The sequence below is a fragment of the Gekko japonicus genome, unplaced genomic scaffold, assembly GCF_001447785.1.
Source record: "Gekko japonicus isolate JY-2015 unplaced genomic scaffold, Gekko_japonicus_V1.1 scaffold4064, whole genome shotgun sequence".
Taxonomy (NCBI): domain Eukaryota; kingdom Metazoa; phylum Chordata; class Lepidosauria; order Squamata; family Gekkonidae; genus Gekko; species Gekko japonicus.
This window is the reverse complement of record NW_015164322.1, coordinates 6,407-19,178: the sequence shown is the minus strand read 5'-3', so window position 1 is coordinate 19,178 and position 12,772 is coordinate 6,407. Positions and strand designations below refer to the sequence as shown.

The window sequence follows — 12,772 nt, the reverse complement described above, 5'->3', positions numbered from 1 at the left end:
CCACGGTCATCCGAGGGAAAACTCTATGGTTTTCCCTCAGATGGTCGTGGCCCTGCCCCCAGCGTGCCCGGCGTGGTCGCGTCACTTCTGGGTGACGGGGTTGCGGCGCGCGTGCACTCCAGGAACAAGCCGGGAGCCCCCCGCTCCAGCAGCAGATAAGACTTGGCAACCCTACTATTGCGGGAGGTGTTCTGCCTGGTCATCTGCGTGGCATTGGGAAGAAACTGAAGGACTAAGGGACAGGCTTGCTGAAGAGAAGCAAAGATATGAGGGGTCCCGGAAGGAGTGGAAGGCACGGGGGGGGGACACGGGGGGACGAGGCAGAGTTAGATATGTTGTCGAAGGCTTTCACGGCCGGAGTTCATTAGTTGCTGTAGATTTTCTGGGTTGTGTGGGCGTGGTCTTGGCATGGTAGAACCGGACGTTTCGCCAGTAACTGTGACTGGCCTCCTCAGAGGTATAAACGCAGAAAGATGGAATACTCTTACTCTCTGTGTCAAGGTGAGAAGAAAATGGTAGGCAGTAAATTTAATCCAGAAGGTGGGTAGGGCTGACTTGTAGGAGTTCCCCAGGCTATGGACATGCTGATGGAGGAGCTTTCCTGAGGAGGTTCTTTTGTTTCCTGAGGAGGTTTCCTGCTTCCTGAGGAGGTTGCTGAAATTCTAATCTTATCTGTAGTGCTATTGTCTGATGTAGAGCTGTACAGCACTGCTGCCGCCATGTACAGGATTTTGCCCTCAGGCCAGTCCAGTGATGAGGGGAATCCTGTACTTTTTCAGTACATTAAACAACAAACCACTAGATGATCTATACCCTTTCGGGTTTCCAGACACGATTTGCCACCAGAACCTCTTGTCTAGAGTCCCCTCCAGCTCAGAGCAGAGATTCAAAACTCTCAGCTGGCATCTAGGGGGCATATGGAATTTAACACATTAGCAACTCAATCCAGAATTGCACACTTTACGCTTAATGGTAGCTTGTGGTCAGCTTAGGCTGCAAGATTTAGACTTGGAATCCAGGTACACATCAGAGACCATTTAGAAATAAGAATACTTTTTATTCACTACAGAGCTTTGCAGACAGACTATAAAAGATTACAAAAATAATAAAGGCTAGGACTGCTTGCCTTAACTAAACATTAATGCTTCATAGTTACCAAATCAGGATATCATCCAAGAGTTCAAGATTGTCCATTGTGATAATCCAGTTAGCACCAAGGGATTTTGAGTAGGAATCCCATCTTGTGCAAGCATGCATCCAGTTCACAAAGTAGCTCTTTGTTTTCCAAGAGACAGCATTTCAGGTGCAATAAAACAAGCAGAGAGAGCAGGAGCAGAGAGCTCTCTCCCATAGGGGTCAAACTGTTATAGTCCAATTCCAGTCACAAATCAGCTGTGGCCATCAGCCAATTGTGAGTGGGCATGGGATGTGCCCAATTGTTGGTTGTCATAGCTGCGTGTTGGGATAGGCTAGAAGTTTGTAGACCACGCCTATGATCACTTGACCTAGTTTCCAGGTACTTCATGGCCTACGTGACTTGTTGCATGTGAGGCCTGAGTGTAGACTCTCATTGTCTGGCATTCTGGCAGAAAGTTGCGAAGGCATGTGGGTTTATGGCATGGCTATTGAGTTTCTCCAGCCAAATGGTCAGGCCATTTGGCTGACAACAGGAACTAAAACACAACATGTTATCAGAAAGACATCACAGGTGAAGGCAGGAGGCTTTTAGAAATCAATATTTTTATACAAGAGCCTTTTGTGTTTTTCAGGCAGAGTTAGGGTTGCTTGGTCTAGGTTGGAAAATACCTGGAGACTTTGGAGGTGGATCCAGGAGAGGGTCACCATTTTGTTTAGCAAGAGATTGGGGGGGGTAAGGAAGTAAGTAAAGGAGGAAATGCTGCAAGCCAGCGTAGAGTTTAACAAAGGGACGTCTTGGGTGTAAGACCGAGTAATGAGCTATTCCTTTACGCCTAGCTGGGCCGCTTGTTGAAGAAGACCAGCATTGGGCCTGCGCACACAGCCTGTGACGTCACAGCTCTTAGGTAAGACCTCTTGAGCTGACAGAGGGGGCCGCTGCACAACGGGGTCATGGAAACGGCTGGGGCAGTCCCTTCCAGGTTGGGAAATTCCTGGAGATTTGGGGGGTGGAACCTGGGGAGGCCAGGGTTTTGGGGAGGGGAGGGGCTTCAGCCGTAGACGATGCCACAGAGTCCGCCCTCCAAAGCAGCCATTTTCTCCAGGGGAACTGATCTCTGTCGTCTGGAGATCAGTTGGAATTCTGGGAGATCTCCAGGCCCCACCTGGAGGCTGGCATCCCTACCAATGCTCCCTCTAAGCTGTGGATTCTTGTGAGCAAAAATCCTACTTTGTGAGCTACTGGCATTAAAGTTGTGAGCGAGCGATTTGGCGACTGCATCAATCGGTTTGCTCTGGAGCCCTCCTTCCTGAGCGAAGACAAAAATGCGTGAGCCAGAGGCTAAAAAACTGTGAGCTGGCTCACACTAACTCAGCTTAGAGGGAACACTGATCCCTACCAACTCCTGTTCCCAAGGCCTGCGTGCTGGTGAGACTGGAGGACTCGAGAGGTTTGCTGAAGAGATGGGGGAGGTTGTTTTTGGGAGGGGAGGGGTTTTTTGGGGAAGGGAGGGATTTGCCTTTAAAAATAAGAAAGAAAAGAAAAGTTCCTGAGCTAAGACAAAAATGTGTCTGTCCTTTCCATTTCTAGATCCGTGGATGGAGGAAGGGCTACCGCCGTGGAGAGCGTCTGCACCTACCGAAGCAATTCCACGACCCCTCGCTTCGACCGAACTGAAATCCACCAGGGCTTGACCGATGAATCAAACGGCTTCACCATTATGGGGCCCTACGCTCTGGACAGCAACAGTCTTCGTGTGGACGGTAACCAGTGGATTTTCACCTAATGATTTTTTTTTAACAAAGCCAGTGTTGAGACAGTGAGCGCCAGGAACCAGGAGGGTAAAACGAGCAGCGTACAGAAAGATACCTGTTCAGACTCCCACTCTGCCATTAAAGCCTGGGCCAGTTTCAATTTTTTTCAGCTTAATCCACCTTGCAGGGTTGTTGTGTGACCGAAATGGAGAAATGGGGAAACCCGTATATTCCCTGCGCTCCTTGGCAGAAGGACCCAGGAAGCAGTGTTCCCTCTAAGCCAAGTTAGTGTGATCTAGCTCGCAGTTTTTTAGCCTCCGGCTCACACATTTTTGTCTTAGCTCAGGAAGGATGGCTCGAAAGCAGACGAATGGACACAGGAACCAGTGTTCCCTATAAACCGAGTTAGTGTGAGCTAGCTCGTAGTTTTTTAGCCTCCGGCTCACACATTTTTGTCTTAGCTCAGGAAGGATGGCTCGAAAGCAAACTAATGGACACAGGAACCAGTGTTCCCTCTGAGCCGACTTAGTGTGAGCTAGCTCACAGTTTTTTAGCCTCCGGCTCACACATTTTTGTCTTAGCTCAGGAAGGAGGGCTCCAGAGCAAACTAATGTATGCAGTGGCCAAATCGGTCGCTCACATCTTTAATGCCAGTTGCTCATGAAGTAGAATTTTTGCTCACTGGACTCCACAGCTTAGAGGGAGCATTGCACAGGATGAAAACGGGATCAACAAAGAATGACAGAAGAGACTCTGTCTATGGGGCAGTATTGATGACGCAAGCCATGAGTTAGCAGAGGTCTCACCAGCGCACTGCAGACCTCCCAAGCTGTTCTTTTTCAATTATTTTTGTGTTTTATTTTTATACGATCGCTGCAAGCCTTTTCGTAGCACCCATTCTTCATAGCTGCCTTTGCCAAATGCTTTGTTTCTTTATCCTATATGCCATTTCAAGTTCAAGATAGCCTTTATTGGCATAAATTGTTGATACAGATTATACAATTTATGTCATTTCTATGCAATCAGTGCAAAAAATAATGTTTAAAATGCACCAATTTTGACAGGAGAGCATTCATGGCAAAGACAAAAGTGCATGAAAATCAAAGATTTGAGTGTTCAGGTCGCACAAGGGAGACACAAACGGAGGCAATCTGGCAGGCATGAGAAATGGATTTATTTTGGGGGGTTTGCCTTTCAACGAAATGGTTCCCAAGGTGGTTTACAAAATAATTTTTAAAAAAGCAAAATAAAGTCACATACTGAAACATGATATAGAGGAGACAGTTTAAAGTGGTGACACTACAGTGCCATTTAAATAAAGGTAAACAGTAAAGGTTTCCCTTGCTCGAAAGCCAGTCGAATCCGACTCTAGGGGGTGGTGCTCATCTCCGTTTCCAAGCCGAAGAGCCAGCGCTGTCCGGAGACTTCTCCGTGGTCATGTGGCCGGCATGACTAAACAACAAGGCGCACGGAACACTGTTACCTTCCCACCAAAGCGGTACCTATTTATCTACTTTCAATTTCTTGCTTTTGAACTGCTAGGTTGGCAGGAGCTGGAACTAGAGACGGGAGCTCACTCCGTCACACAGGACTCGGGTCTCGAACTGCCGAGCTACTGACCTTCCGGTCTGCAGCTCAGCATCTTCTTCTAAGCCACTGTGGCCCCTCCCGCCATTTAATTACTCAGACACAAGGACTATCTTGAAAAGATGGGTCTTCAGACCCCCCCCCCAACTCCAGGTTGGGAAATTCCTGGAGATTTGGGGGGTGCAGCCTGAGGAAGGCAGAGATTCAGGAGGGGAGGGACTTCAGCCGTAGACGATGCCAGAGAGTCCGCCCTCCAAAGCGGCCATTTTCTCCAGGGGAACTGATCTCTGTCGTCTGGAGATCAGTTGGAATTCTGGGAGATCTCCAGGCCCCATCTGGAGGCTGGCATCCCTACCAATGCTCCCTCTAAGCTATGGATTCTTATGAGCAGAAATCCTACTTTGTGAGCTCCTGGCATTAAAGTTGTGAGCGAGCGATTTGGCTGCTGCATCCATTAGTCTGCTCTGGAGCCCTCCTTCCTGAGCGAAGACGAAAACGTGTGAGCCAGAGGCTAAAAAACTGTGAGCTACCTCACACTAACTCAGCTTAGAGGGAACACTGATCCCTCTCCTGTTCCCAAGGCCTGCATCCTGGTGAGACTGGAGGGCTCGAGAGGGTCGCTAGGTCCCCACGGGGATGGGGGAGGTAGGGTTGCCAGATCCAGGTTGGGAAACTCCTGGAGGTTTGGGGGTGGAGCCTGGGGAGGACAGGGACCTCAGTGGGGGGTCCAGTGCCACAGAGCCCACCCTCCAAAGCCTCCATTTTCTCCAGGGGGACTGATCTCCATAGTCTGGAGAGGAGCTCTAATTCCGGGGGATCCCCAGGCCCCACCTGGAGGCTGGCATCTTTAGGATCTGGGCATTCTTGAGTTGGCGACAAATCCTTTCAGGATGAGGGCCGCTCCGGCCATTGTAGGTGTGATAAAGTGCCATCACGTGACAGCTGCCTGATGGCGGCCCCATAAGATTTCCAAGGCTTGAGATGAACAGAGGTGGTTTGCCATTAGAGCTGACTTGCGGGGCTTTCTAGGCAAAAGCTGTGCAGAGGCGGTTTGCCATTGCCTGCCTCTGCGTAGCAACCCTGGCCCTTTTTTTATGGTCTTCTTCCCCAACTTCTAAGGAGCTGCGGTGGCTCAGGTGGTTAAGACGCTGAACTGCAGGCTGTGGAAGGTCGGTAGTTCAGCAGTTCGAGACCCGAGTGCACTGCATGATGGAGTGAGCTCCCGTCTCTAGTCCCAGCTCCTGCCAACCTAGCAGTTCGAAAGCAAGAAATTGCAAGTAGATAAATAGGGACCACTTCAGTGGGAAGGGAACAGCGTTCCACGCGCCTCCTTGGTCATGCCAGCCACATGACCACGGAAACGTCTTCGGACTGCGCTGGCTCTTCGGCTTTGAAACGATGAGCACCGCAACCCTAGAGTCGCACTCGACTGGCTTTCGAGCAAGGGAACCTTTACCCAACTTCTACCCAAGTACTAACCATGGCTGACCCTGCTTAGCTTTCAAGACTTGATAAGATCGGGCTAGGCATCCAGGCCAGGGCACCATTTAATCACTCAGATTCAAAAGCTCTCCGGGAAAGTTAGTTCTGTGAACTTAGGCTGATCATGGAGAGGGAGGGCAGGAAGGGCTGCATCAGTGCTCAGTTCTTGTGGCTCTTTCTTGCATGCTCGGGGAAATGCCGATCGCCACGTTGGGGTCAGGAAGCAATTTTTCCTCCAGAAGAAGAAGAGAAGAAGAGATTGGATTTATACCCCATCCTTCACTACCCAAAGGTGTCTCAGAGCAGCTTACAAACTCCTTTCCCTCCCCCCTCCCCACAACAGACACCCTGTGAGGTGGGTGGGGCTGAGAGAACTCTGACAGAAACGGCTCTTTTTCAAGGACAGCTGTGCCAGAGCTTGTGACTGACCCAAGGTCACATCAGCAGGTGCAAGTGGAGGAGTGGGGAATCAAACCCGGTTCTCCCAGATTAGAGTCCGCACACTTAACCACTACACCAAACATCTTTTGGGCATGGAACAGGGGTCACTGGGGGTGTAGAGGGAGAGGTATTTGTGAGTTTCCTGCATGGTGCAGGGGGTTGGACGCGATGACTCTGGAGGTCCCTTCCAACGCTCTGATTCTATGAAAGAGAGGCTGTAGAAACGACTCACCATTCACTGCAGCTCATGACCCTATCCCTGATGATTACGCTAGTTTTGCGTTCCAGTTTTTTAAAAATGCCGTCATTTTAATTTCTAGGTTATCCTGAGTCACCAAGCGTTATCCGTAAGTATATTGAAGCACTGCACAACATTTAAAATACTCCGGAAAGTTTCATTCAAATGGATTAGCGGGTTGGAGCACCTTCCCTATGAGGAAAGGCTAAAGAGTCTAGGGCTTTGCAGTTTAGAAAAGAGAGGACTGGGGCGGGGGCATGAGAGAGGTTTCTAAAATTATGCTTGGGGTGGAGAGAGTTGACAATGACAATTTTTTTCCCTCCGTTTCCCAAAATACTAGAACTGGAGAGCATCCAATGAAGCTGATGGGCAGTAGGCTCAGACAGACAAAAGGAAAGACTACTTTATACAGAGAGTGACTAAAATGCAGAATTCACTGCCAGGGGATGCAGTGATGGCCACAGGAATAAACAGCTTCCAAAGATGATTAGAAAGTTTTATGAAGGATAGGTCTATCAATGGATACTAGCCATGTTGACTGAGGCAACCTCTGCTTTCAGAGGCACTAAGCCTCTGCATCCCAGAGCCAGGAGGCAACATCAGGGAAAGGCCTCGGCCTCTAAGCCCTGTTGCTGGCCCTCCAGAGGAACTGGCTGGCCGCTGTGTGGGACAGGATGCTGGACTAGATGGACCACTGGTCTGATCCAGCAGGGCTCCTCTTATGTTCTTATCAGGGAAGGCCTCGGCCTCTCTGCCCTGTTGCTGGCTGTCCAGAGGAACTGGCTGGCCGCTGTGTGGGACAGGATGCTGGACTAGATGGACTTCTGGTCTGATCCAGCAGGGCTCCTCTTATGTTCTTATTTCTATCCCGAAACTGGCATTCTCCTCTCTTCCAGATGTCACTGCTGCCCCTACCACCACCACCACCACCACCACCACCACCACCCCCAGGACTCCAACTGTTGGGCATTTCACCGTGAACTGCACTTTCACCAACCTGCGTTATACAAGGGACCTAGGAATGCGTGGATCCCGAAAGTTCAACTCCACAGAAAGAGTCATGCTATATTATGTAAGTGTCACATCCTACTCCTCCTCGTAGGGCAGTGCTAAAGCTTTCAGGGAAACGTGGGGCCTGCTGTCAAAAATGGGAGCTCTGCATTTGCATACGTAATTTAGTTCAGCATTTATAGTCTTTCTTAGAAAACAGTTTACCACGAGCATTAAAAACCTAATGTGCAAGGTGGGGAGCTGTGCCTCAGCGCACAGCGCATGGTTTGTGGTCCCGGGTTCAATCCCCTGGCATCTCAAGGTAAAAGTTTAAGAACTCTCTTTGCCCCGGAGAATCACTCCCTACCAGTGTTCCCTCTAAGCTGAGTTAGTGTGAGCTAGCTCACAGGTTTTTTAGCCTCCAGCTCACACATTTATGTCTTAGCTCAGGAAGGAGGGCTCCAGAGCAAACTAATTTATGCAGTAGCCAAATCACTCGCTCACAGCTTTAGTGCCAGTAGCTCACAAAGTAGAATTTTTGCTCACAGGACTCCACAGCTTAGAGGGAACATTGCTCCCTACCAGAGTAGATGGCAGTGGATAAGATCCAGTGCTATACAACAGCTCCACCTATTCATGAGAGTCGTGATGTCTGAGCTCAGAGCAGCATGTTTGCACACAGCAAGCGGGGGGACTCATGAAGCCACAAAACGTGGGGATATTTATTTATTTATAATTAAATTAGATTTCTTAACCGCCCTTCCCCGCTTTTGCGGGGCTCAGGGCGGTTTACAACAATTAATTCAATACATTATGAAATCGATTGAAACCATCAAAAATCCCAATATTAAATAAACGTTCAGAGGCATTTAAGCATTGAAAATGTTTCAAGACAAGATGGCAGTGCTAGCGTTCAGTCATGGAGGGGAGGGGTGTGTGTGCCAGGTAGATGTAAGGAGCCATCGCTGGACTCAGCTGAAGGCCTGGCGGAACATCTCTGCCTTACATGCCCAGTGGAACGTTGAGAAGTCGGGCAGGGCACGGATGTCATTCGGCAGGGAGTTTCACCAGGCTGAAAAGGCCCTGGCCCTGGTCAAGGCCAGCTGGATATCTTTGGGGCCATGGACCACCAGAACGTTCGGACCTGATCCTTCTCCCCGCTGGACCCCCAGTTCCCCCTCTCTTGCCTCCAGTTTCCTTCTGCCCGGTCCTCCCACCCATTCATCCACCTTCTCTCCTGCTTGTCCACTTTCAGGCACAGTAAAGTGAGGGAAGAAGCAGTTGTGGGGGAGGAGGAAGCTCTCAGTGGCTATTGCCTCCGTGGTTTGATGCTTCCTTTTGGATTGCTACGGCTAGGGGGCGCTGTGGCACAGGGGAAGAGCCTCTGCTTTGTGTGCAAAAGCTCCCAGTTTCAATCCCCGGCATCTCCAGTTAAAAAGACCAGGCAGTAGGCAATATGAAAGATGTCTGTCTGAGAGCCGCTGCCAGTCTGAGTAGACAATACTGATCTTGATGAGCCAAGGGGTCTGATTCAGTACAACGTAGCTTCGTGTACCTCGTCTGACTTCTCCTCCCTACAAGGTCTGCACATGGGTAGACTTCGCTTGGTGAGGTTTGGGGCAGGGGTTACTCCGAGGTGTTTTTTAAAAACATTGTTTTGTGTTTCTGCAAACCTGGGATTTGCCCTGGTTTGCTGAAATCTGAATATTTGGGCTATCCGATGTATAGATCACTCCAGGCTTTTTTTTCCTGGGGGAGCGCGCCGGAACCGAGTTCTGGAACCTCTTTGACAAAATTCTTTTAAAAAATATTTAAAAGTTCATGAGTTTTCAGTATACAGATCGAAAATTTTGTTTCCCTCTTGAGAGTTCTGGCACCTCCCCCCCCCAAAAGCCCTGGATAATTGTCTACTGTTTTCCACGTTGCAGTCCAAGGGGAGTATCAGAACTCGGTTCTTCCATCTTGATTTGTGAACAGACCCTCCCTGCCTCCCTTCCTTCTTGCTCCCCCCACCCCCGGTGTATGTCACAAATTCACACTCTTATCTTTTCGTTCCCAGATGGAGCCCATTCTCAATAACACCAGCATCGGGCCCGCATTCATTCGGTGCCAAGTGGAGAACTTTCGGTAAGAGGCTGTGCCGAAGCTGTAGGGCGGTGCTATAACCAATCTTAAAAAACCCCAAACAGTGCAGAGGGAAATGTGGGGTACCAGACACAAACAATTCAAAAGGCAAAATCTAGAGAAGTCCCTCAAAGGAGGGCCGGCTTTAACAATGAACACCGCAGTTCCCTCTGGTGAAAACGTTTCTGTACAAAAAGTCTCCGTCATATTTTTTGGGATGTTTTCGTGCAGTGAAGCAGGGAAGAGAGAAAGCGAGCAACTGGCCTACGGTCACCCCAAGAGCTTCATGGCTGGGTTGCCAGCTCCAGGCTGGGAAATTCCTGCAGATTTAGAGGCAGAGCCTGGGGAGAGTGGAGTTTGGGGAGGGATATGACGTCACAGAGGGTGTGATCACACGAGCAGTTTGGCCTGATGTTGCCAGCCCTACCCTCCGGATCAAACGGGTGCGGTCACACAGCCATATCTGTCAGGCGTTCCCCAGGCACACTCACCACGTCGTAGGATGACTTGGAGCCAGGTTAAAAGGCACCACATCACAAGTGGTGCTTTTGGTTCCTCACGCATTCATTGCGCATGGCCGGATGTTCGAATGCAGGGGAGCATGCGCAGAATAGATTGGCGGTCTGAACCCGCAGATCTGTTCCCGCCGCTAGGGTGGGGTTTTTTAAAAAGTTTTTTCCTATATGTGTATGTGTGCACCTGCACATATGCATGCATATGAGCACATATGTGCATGCATGTGCGCACATGCACCCACCTGCATTTTAAGAAATGACCAGGCAGTGCGCTCCGTGGCCGGGGCACTGCAGTAATTTGGATGCTTGTCCACGTTTGTAACCTGCCGCAGGGTGTGCTGTCTGGATGATATCCCCTCAAACCGGTATGTCGCACCAAGCCGCCAGTGTGACCACACCCAGAGTCCACCCTCTGAAGCTTCCATTTCTTCCAGGGGAGCTGATCCCTGTCACCAAGACATCAGTTGTAATCCCAAGAGAACTTCAGGCCCCACCTGCGGGTTGGCAAAACTACCAAGTGGAGATTTGAACTCGCATCTCACCATGCCCAACCTGAAACGCTAGCCCCTATAACACCCTAGTTTAATGCTGCTGATTTACAAAACGTGGAACAATAATTCCCCTCATCGACTAGGTTCTAAAATTCTAAGCCGGTTTAACAAATGAAGCCAACGCAGTGTCCTTCCTCCAGAGTAAAAGCCCCAGACGCTTCAGCCTTTCTTCTTAAGTGGCTGAAGCAGGGCTTTGGACAGGCAGTATATATTCTAAATAATAAAAGAAACAGCAATAGCTAAGGTCTAGATTCGAGAACAGTAGCACCATAGAGACTGTGGCATCCTCACTTATTGGGGAGACTGTTTCTCCTTTAAAACACACTCTGTGTACATGAATTTAGTAGTTTTCAGCTGCCACCAGGAATTAAAAATTCCAAATATCTCTATTTTGGTAGAATGACCCAGTGTCTGGGCGCCTCAGAGGACTATGTGGCCCTGAAGAAGGACTGTTCTGATTCCTGGGATAAGTTTAAACAAATAATGATTTATTTATATAAGAACAAAATAGATTTCTGGGTATTTTTGAACTGTTGTTAAAAATAGAAAATATAACTGACAAGGCTTGGCATCACACACAGTCTCTCATACACCAAAGCTCCACTCTGACAGGCTTAGACAGTCAGTCTAATCTCTCTCTCTCATATATATAGCCACACAGGCTGAACTCTTTGTCTTATTCACACGGAATAGACTCCAACTCTCATATTCATACAGACTAAACTGTTTGTCTTATTCACACAGACTAGACTCAAAAACGCCCAGGCCGATTTCCCACAAGCTGCTGCTCCGTGCTCGCTCTTCCCTTTGCCCCAATCCTACGTGTCAATGTCACACTTCGCCCGATTTTCCCCGCATCTACTCAATCCTCAAAAAACAGGATTGAGTAGACACGGAGGAAATCAGGTGAAGTTGTGGGGCAAAATGCTGCCGCGTAACATAGTGAGAAATTGACACGTAGGATCGGGGCAAAGGGAAGAGCGAGTGCGGAAATCGGTCCCATAGTCACACAGACTATGATCTCTCTCCAAATGTCACACACAGAATCCTCTCAGAGACACCCCTCCTCCCACACTCTCAGTCATCAGCCAATCACATCACACTTGTCTCCCTCTATCACTCTCTTTACATTACTGCAGTCAAACTAAACATTTAAAGAAACACACACCCCAAAACATGAAATCATTACAAAGAGACCAACAAGCATTTCAGGGTATAAGCTATGAAGAGTCAGATCTCTCTTCGCCAGGCTCAGGCTTATCTGACAAAGGGAGTTTTGACTCTTGAAAGTTTCTACTTTGAAAATTTCATTGGGCTCTCAGGTGCGACTGGACTCAAATCTAGATCTTCTTCTGCTGACCAACACAGCGATCCTCCTGACACTAACAACAAAGGTATTCCCCTCCCCGGATCATTTTGGTCGCGCTTTTCTGCATCTTCGCCCATGACCACGATATCCTTTTTGAGAGACATTAACATATAATTTTTAATACAGATTTACTGAAGTGCCAGTCATGTCAAAAAGTTCACACGTTTTGTAGGAAAAGAGAGAGAGAGAGAGAGAGAAAATGGCAAAAATTAAGAATTACCGTCTGTCCGCACGAGGGACAAGCGAAATAAAAATGGTGGTTCTTGATTTCAGCTGGAGTGCTTGCAAAATCAGACAGCCTTTCTAGAGATTTGCTCCTCTGTCCCTCTCTGTAGTGAGAGCCCACTGTCCTGTCCTGTCATAGCGTGGATGGTGGAGCGAATGAGGACCTCCTACTGCATTTTACTCACTGATCAAGAAGGTTCTCTGTGGACCTGGAGATGTTCTGCCTCCTGCCGTGGCCTCAGTAAAGCGGGCAGCCTCCTCTTTCCCAGCGTGCACTAACACACATTTGCGTTTTCTTAGGGCCGCACAGACCGGAAATGGTGTGACTATGAACGCTGTCTGCAACTACCAGAAAGATCTT

At 49.0% G+C, this 12,772-nt stretch overlaps 1 long non-coding RNA gene across 1 annotated transcript; it reads left to right on the top strand.

The window, feature by feature from the left end:
* Nucleotides 1-7,641: 7,641 nt before the first annotated feature.
* Nucleotides 7,642-12,772, top strand: LOC107108412. Its single transcript, XR_001482440.1, has 3 exons — nt 7,642-7,709; nt 9,687-9,754; nt 12,712-12,772. It is a non-coding gene; the product is annotated as an uncharacterized LOC107108412 (long non-coding RNA).